Here is a 7,999-nt window from a genome sequence, read left to right on the forward strand (position 1 = left end):
CGAAGAGGATTGCGCTTTTGTTTTCCCTGGTAGCTTTCGGTAGCGGAAACGGCAGAGGGTGGAACAACCTAAATTATTTGGAACATTTTTGAATTTTTTTATTACCACTAAAAAGTATCAGGCTTACTATGTAATACAATAGTCAGAATGCGCTCTGTTATTTGATGCCTTGTCCTCAAATATAACAGCAAACCAACATTTGCATAATGTTCAGGGAGAAAAAAAAAGTCTTGCAGTTGTGAGGCCAATAATACCACTTTGTATTCATTTGAAGTTGCTGTCAGATAAAATGCCAAATGCAAATGGTACATGAATATATTTTTAGACAACTGAGATCAAAAAACATTAAGTCTATCTCAGTTTGAACTTCAACACCAATAGAAAGACCAGAGAGAACAACACCTCTTGTTGTACACCATACTTGCCATCCACTGTGTGGACAGGCCTCAGCAAAACCGAGAAGAGGGTGGGGGGTCAATGGGAAATACATTTTATTTTTTTAAGGCTGTTTCTCTTCAGCGGCAGACTATCCTCAAAGACCGACTGTCGATGTACCAGGTGTGTGCTGGTGTTTCTCTATCAAAGAGTTTGAGGGACCACTGAGGAGTATCAGGAGGTGAGAAATGAAGAACCACAAGAAAGACTGAAATCATTCTTTCAGACAAAGCGTTGTTCAGACTTATTGTTAATATAAAAAAAATGCTAGTGTATGCTAACAACTCCACAAACAGAGTGCTGATGTTTAGCAGGTTAACCACGTTCACATATCTTAGGTTAGCTTGTTAGCATGTCAACATATATTTATCAGCAGTACACGGAGAGTACAGCTGAGGCAAAAAAGGCTCAAATGGAAAACACCATGACCATCTTATCTGACATGTTCAAAATTGCAGGCGAGTTTGTGAAGTCAATGTGCTACAGCTGACAAGCTAATTAGCTATCAAGAGAGGGCATATTTGCCCACTGAATGCTTGTTTGCTGCTTGTCCAGCAGCCCAAGGGGCAAGACCAGACATGTGCCAAGGCCTGGAGATAAGAAGAAGACTTTAGCTCGAATGCTAATGTAGACTGCAGCTCAGTATGAGGCTCTTGTGTGTTGTATCATAGGCTGGCTGTGCAAAAAGAGGACGCGCAGAGAATTCAACTAGAAAATACTTCAGGTTTTCCTTTTGGTTAGCTAGGACGTCATTGATCATTTTTGATTTAGCGTTGTTCAGTAATGAATTATATTGAGATAAAGGCATTTCGCATTATTTCCCTTTGACGCGGTGCAGTCTTTGTGTTCTCTCCCATCCACGATGCCACGTTGTATCTGACAGGGAATGAAATCTGTTTGTTTGAAAATCTGGTGGTGATCATAGTGTGTGGTAATTTGGCAGAGATTTGGCTTGCTAATGAAAGTCATCTGTTGTTCTGAGATAACCTCTCCAAATGTCTGTTGCTGCTTCTACGAGAGAGAAAGCGAGACGTGGTATGAGTGAGTGTATGACAAAGAAAGACTTAATCGAGTTAAAATTCATGCCTTGAGCTGGAAATAATAAGCTGTGATTTGAGTCAGTGCTGACAATCTTTGTATGTTTACGATGCGAGTTTGCCCACATAGTTCACATTTAGCAAATGACATTACTCCATTCACCACTGGTAACGTGATTAGTGTGAGTATACACAAAAGTTCAAGTCCAAGATACATCACAGCTGCAGGACAGCAGCACATATTATGACTTCCAAGTTCAATCCTGGCAGATGATGCAGAAAAGAGAAGTGCCAAAGTTGAAAGAATTACATAATTTTTTGTGGAGATCGTTATTGTTGATTTTGAGGTCTCTCTTTTGTATGCTCTCACCTTTTAAAACTACAGATACAAAGCAGACTGAAGTGGTGTTTGGCAAAAGGTCATGTAAATTGTTGGAGAATGATGTAAGTTACTTATATATTCGATGTTTAATCAACCGAGCAACAAGCAAGAAGTAGCTAAGATGATGCCAAGCAATTTGTTTGCTTCAAGTCGGCCTTCACCCTAAGAGTCCATTTGCTTTCAAAGCCACTATGTGTCGGATTTTCGTCATATTATAACGCTGAGGAGAAGTATAACGGAGTACACATGGAGAGACAGTTGGTCGGATTTTTATTGTGAGAGGGGTCTTTTGCACTGGCCACACCACGAGGGAAACATTGTTTTATAGACTGAATTAATGGAAGAAGAAGTATCCCCTCAACATCTTGGCTCTGTCAAAGTGATTCCTTGTCTATGTGACTGATTGTATGCATAACAAACGAAGGCTGAGGTTACACATAAATTACATCTCATCTCAGAAGGTTGTGCAAGGCGTGCATTTTACTCTGTGTTTCACCTTGTGCTGCTGCAGCCTTTGTGGTAATTGACGGCATTCAATTCAGACTTGTGTCATATTGAAAAGTGACTGCGGTGCTTATTCAGACAGGAGACCCACACATAACCAATGGTACAGTATAGACGGAACACATCCTGAATGTGACCCGGGGCACGCTCCTCCCAATGGGGAACCTGAGCCCTCTTTGCAGCTGCACTGCCCTCACGCTGTCTGTTCATCATGTAACAGTTGCCTTTTTTTTTCAGTTTTGGGTGAGAAAAGTGGGACCAGGTGTGGCCGGGAATTGTCGCCGTATGGAGCCAATTTCTTCCTCCTCTTGTGGCCTTTGCTCCGCTTGCTTTTTCCTGACGCAGGTGCCCGTCCAGCTCTCAAAGCCACGCGGCGGTTTCCTCTTCGCCTCATTTTGTTCTAGTAGACGTGCGAGGGGTTGTTGTTCTGTTTAAAAATCAATTTGTCCACCGCTGCTATGCCTCCCATCCCCCCCTGCAGTCCCCAAATAAGCCATGCTTTTACTGTAGAGCGTGAGTAATTAAAAGTAGTGTGAGCAAACCCAAAAGAAAAGTCCTTGAGTAAAGGATGGAGGTGCTATTTTAAAAACGACCATGAAAGACCATGAAAAGTGCTAAAGACTGAAAAAAAAGAAAATACCGGCTTCACCGATTTGCATTTTGTGTTCTCTTGCATGTCACAATGTTTTGTTTCACTGCCTTGAGGTCATCTTTGAATAAGAAAATAAACTATGAAATCACGGTGAGCTATTTCACATGCAGTATTCAGAGATTTTTTAGGTTAGAGGAAAAGCCTTTGGCAAACATGTGGCTTTCTGCATGTGTCTTTAAAGTTGAAAAGCATGGGGAGTTATTCAAATAAGACCTGCCTTCTGTATTTCTGGCAGCGGAGAACAGAGGAGCGGCCTCCGTCTTTGCGCTGCAACCGAATGTGAGTCGCATTGTCATTAGACAGCACTCTCCTGCACTCTTCCCCCACCATCGGAGACCCCGTCCCTGTTTCCGGAGCCGAGGGCGACACATGGGCCCGTCGTTGACATTCCCTTGGATGCTCAGTGCCCCCGGTTCTCGAGGCAAGATGGAGAATAGTAGCAGTGAGAATAAGCACTGGGTGACATCAGAAGGAATGACTGAAGGGGAAGAGGCAGAGAGTTGGAGAGTGTCACCTTATTATAACCTGACCCTAGGGCAAGAGCCCAGGAGCTGGTCACTTATGTGATGTAATATATACTCACACACACACAAATCGTGATCGTGAGAGGAAAATCCGACTGGGTAAAGTGAATAGTTGAGCTGCCCTTAAGCAAGGCACCGAACTCCAAGCTGCTCAGAGGAAGGATTCAAATGATCAATGTGAATGTATGTATCAATGTGAAGCGCCACAGGCCTCAAAAGTCCCTGCTGAAGCTGTATTAATCCATTTCTTTAAAAATAATAAATATGTGTAAAGTAAAGGTGCCATGCAATTGGTCTGACGGCACTTTGTTCCAAAACCTCAATAGTTTAAAAAATGTCTATGGGACAAATAGTCCCACGGACCGTTATCCCAAAAAACAAAACTCCACTTTTGTTTATTGAAACTTAGATCACAAAAGAATAGTTAAAGTTAAATATCAGCCCAAATGACCAGTCTTAAGAGTCATATGTTAGGCCACCATTCACTGAACTCCAGAGTGTGTTTTCAGAGCAGCACTTTTGCTTTTGTTGTACTAAACCCAAAGAGTTCTCTATATTAATCTTTTAAGCCTCTTTTAGCTCATGGTTATTGTTAGCTTTAAGTAAACCTACTCATCTTATAACACATTGTTTCTTGAAACATATGAATTCATTTAAAATGCACCTTGATGGATATTAGGAAGAGGTTTGTAGTATGTGGACTGACATCCTATTTGCTCTTGTCTTTTGCATAACAGCTGTTTCATCAACCCAGTGGCCAGAATACAATGTTTCAACATTTCTACAAACGTGTATATCAACATTAAAGTGTTTTAACCACTCGTAGCTCTTTTGTAGAAACTGCATTATCATTTACGTTTCGGCAATAAAAGATTGTTTTGTGTGTTTTTTAAAAAGTATTTGGGGTTTCATAGTGGACACAAACAGCAGCCTCTGGGGTGAAACACCCATGTTTGACTCCTCCATCCTCCTCCCCCACACAGGCTCACATGGACTTTGATGAAACCTATTTGTGATACATCAAATACAAACATAATCGGGGAGAAAATACATTCCCTCAAAACGTAATTGACAATGCAGTTATGTTGTATGGGAGTGTCATTTTTAGGAGACCAGTCTGGTTTCATCTCATATAACCGCCTTAATTGGATTACGACTGGGCAGAGGCCATTTCAATGTTCATAAGTAATGTTTTTGACTAAATCGTGCTTGGCTGCAGCATACTTGCTCTTACTTCAGTAGAATTTTCAAGAACAATCATTATTTTTTACTTTTGCGCCACATTAATCACAGAATGGCATCCAGATAGCGTACGCAGCTAATATTAGCAGACCACAACAGGCTCCAGTTGTTATCGCTGGCCTGAGGTCAGTACATCAGAGAACACTGAGCTGACAAAGAGCAGTAAGTGTGTCGTGTCAATGCTAATAGCTTTTTAAACACACACAGGACACCATGCTTCACAACTTCCACTGCTGACGTCATTCGTGCAGCCTGATGAAGAGAAACAGAACAGTAGAGAGCAAGTCATGCACCCCGAAGAAGAAAAACATTTTTTTTTATATTGATATGATGTTTCAACTGCAGATGGTCTTCCTCGGGTCAAAGGGAAGAAAACACCCGTATTTAATAAGCAATTTATGATGACATGTCACATCATTATCTAGCCTAATGAGTACAGACAGGCTGTGGTGGGTTGAGTAGGTTTCTGATCTGTGGGTGTCTAACTGGGACTTGGGACAAGTTTAAGGACACTGTTATATGTTGACACACATGGCCCATGCATATCTGATTTGCTCATTTATTTGCAAAGAATGCATTTCAAGAAAAAATTTACTTATTTATGTACAGACATATTGACCTGGAGGATATGTAACAGATTATCTAATCAGGAGATTAATACATGTGTACGTTCACTTGGTTGAGTCATATCTATCTAAAATAAGTGTATTTTACATGGGCAGTTACGAGCAACTCAAGTGTGTTCTCAGTACATACTTTTGTTCTCCGACTCAAGTAGTTATTTTAATAACTATGCTTTACTTGAGCACAAAAGGCAACTCTACACACCTCTGCGACTGGTTTAAGGGTCTGCATTTTAATGTCGCTTCTGCTTGAAACCCAAGTACTGTATCAACCTTTTCCCATGGACGGCGTGGACAAAAGTGTCCTCGATAAGGACATCCGCTAAAAATAACAAATGAAAAAGCAGCGGCCCAAGTAATAAGAGCTGCACAAGGACTTTTGAAAGGTGAAATTATCCTTGATTATACGAGTGTGGAGCAGGCTTTAAGAATGGAATGACATTCATCGGCCTGGAGAGCAACCGTGAATGAAGAATGAGGGGATTGTTGGGCGAACGCGGCAGGTGCAAATCCCTAAAAAATACCTGAAAACCCTTCTTTTCTCTCCTCTGTAATCTCTGGTGCTTCTCCTCAAACAACAATCAGTCGGAGAGGACTGAATCGCACAAATACACACCAGAATAAAACGCACGTAGACATGAAAATGTGTGAACACAACACCCACACGTGCACACATTTCCTGTCACTTAGCTATGTTTCTTGCCATTAGTCTTACCCAGCATGTCTCATCTCTCTCTTCGGCCGCTGTGCCTGAATGACAACCAGCTCGCGTGCTGTAGTAAGACGCAGGCTTTGAGCCCCGAGGCCCCCGAGCTTTATCTCCGGTCTGAGAGCAACTCAGGCAGCCGGGCTGATAAACCCCAGACCTTAAAAGCATGCACGTGCACACAGCAGAGACATGCACGCTCATGGCAACATAATGGAATAAATTCACCGTGGCTGTGCTGGCTGGAATTATAAAGTAACATCCGTGGCCGAGTGCATGGCTACGACGGAGCGATAATAACACGTTTCTTCTTCCCTTCTGCCGGTGATTTACGATCACGATGGGGGACTATCTCGGGGCCGCCGGGGGCCACGGCATGTTTGTGCGAGAACGCTGTTTTTATTTTCATTAGACTGTCAAAACCTGAGAGAGACTCCGGACATGTGTTCACACACACATGCAGAACAATGGGCAAACATTCATTTCCATAAAGAAACCTGAGTGTGCACTGTATTTGACATGATGATGAATTGCATACGAAATAGCCGTATTGCCGTTTCCGGTTCACCAGTGGCCGTCGGATGAGGTAAACCCTGGATGGGAAATTCGCATTGTGTCCACTCATGCGCTAACACCAGAGTCCATATGAATTGTTGCCCTGAAATGAGAAAAAGGAAAGTGGTGTTTAGTAGAAAATAGCAGTTGCTCTGATTTCTTCCGCGAGCGTCACATGTCATCAACCCGCTCGAATACATTTCTTCACCCAGAGAGAAAACACGGCACCACGGCAGACTCTTCTACCTCCACATATCCTGAGGTGCATGTAGGTATAATTGCAACTCTGGTTCCCGCTTTCATGTGAGTAATAAGAGACTTCAGTCATTTCCGACCCTCTCTCGCTCCCTGACTCTTAACACACGGTTGTGAGGGATACGGCAGCTCCACGTCATTAGTTGTGTAATCTACCCGAGATGGCTGACGGAAATGGAGCAGACTCCGCGGGTTCGGAGAGGGCCCAGTGGACGGCCAGACCGGCCAACACCAGCAGGATGTGGAACCCGGTTCATGAGGTGTTGCTGGAGAGAGACAACAGGCTTCTTGCTCATGAGGTCACCCGCGGCTCGACTTCCCTTCCCTCCCTCCATCGCCACAATATCCTCAGCGGTCGGGCTGGGAAATCTTGGCCATGGGTTTGTGGTTACAATCGGTCCTGGTTTTGGAAACGGGTGCATACATGACTTTTCCACCTACATTTCATGATTAAGCTGAAATGCTCCCCCGAGGTACATATGGGAGACTTTTTTCCCATAAAAGGAGCATTAAGCTATTTTCTGGAAGGTTCTTCCTCAGCCTCTAAAACCACCAGCATGCAGCATCTATTCTTTATTACTTTATTCACTGTATTTATTTGACTGCTTTGGCTACTAGTTACTTGGCAGATTTAGACTAAGTATAAGATGAATCAATAAATAAATTATATTATTATATCAATTAGGATTAATTGCTCCAGAGGGGGGGGGGGGGGGGGGGGGGGGGATTTACAAGCTACCCAGCAGCATGTAAAGCAATACCTTAAATACATATAAACTAGCTCCACATGTACCAGCTGCAACATTAAAGCAATGAACATATTAATGCATCAATAATATTAATCCATTAATATAAAATATATTATTATTCTGAATTGTGCCATATTCCATACTGAGTACTTTTACATTTGGTACTTTCGGTATATTTTTATGCTAATACCTAAGTTGCTGTGAGGAACTTGTAACGTATAAAATAGTCTGGTGCCTCTATATGACCAACATAAGTAAACGAGACCATCAGCGAGAAGCTTGTCTATTTCTACATTCTTAATTCTTTTCCTCTGTGCCACCGAGTCAGATTCCGG

General features: G+C 42.5%; 1 long non-coding RNA gene across 1 annotated transcript; it reads left to right on the top strand.

Annotated features, from left to right (window-relative positions):
* Positions 1–302: 302 nt before the first annotated feature.
* Positions 303–4,359, top strand: LOC142935433 (uncharacterized). Its single transcript, XR_012947856.1, has 2 exons — positions 303–616; positions 2,596–4,359. It is a non-coding gene; the product is annotated as an uncharacterized LOC142935433 (long non-coding RNA).
* Positions 4,360–7,999: the final 3,640 nt, after the last annotated feature.

This window comes from Anarhichas minor, unplaced genomic scaffold (genome assembly GCF_050575085.1).
Source record: "Anarhichas minor isolate MPS153535 unplaced genomic scaffold, ASM5057508v1 ptg000073l, whole genome shotgun sequence".
In the NCBI taxonomy this organism is placed as follows: Eukaryota; Metazoa; Chordata; class Actinopteri; order Perciformes; family Anarhichadidae; genus Anarhichas; species Anarhichas minor.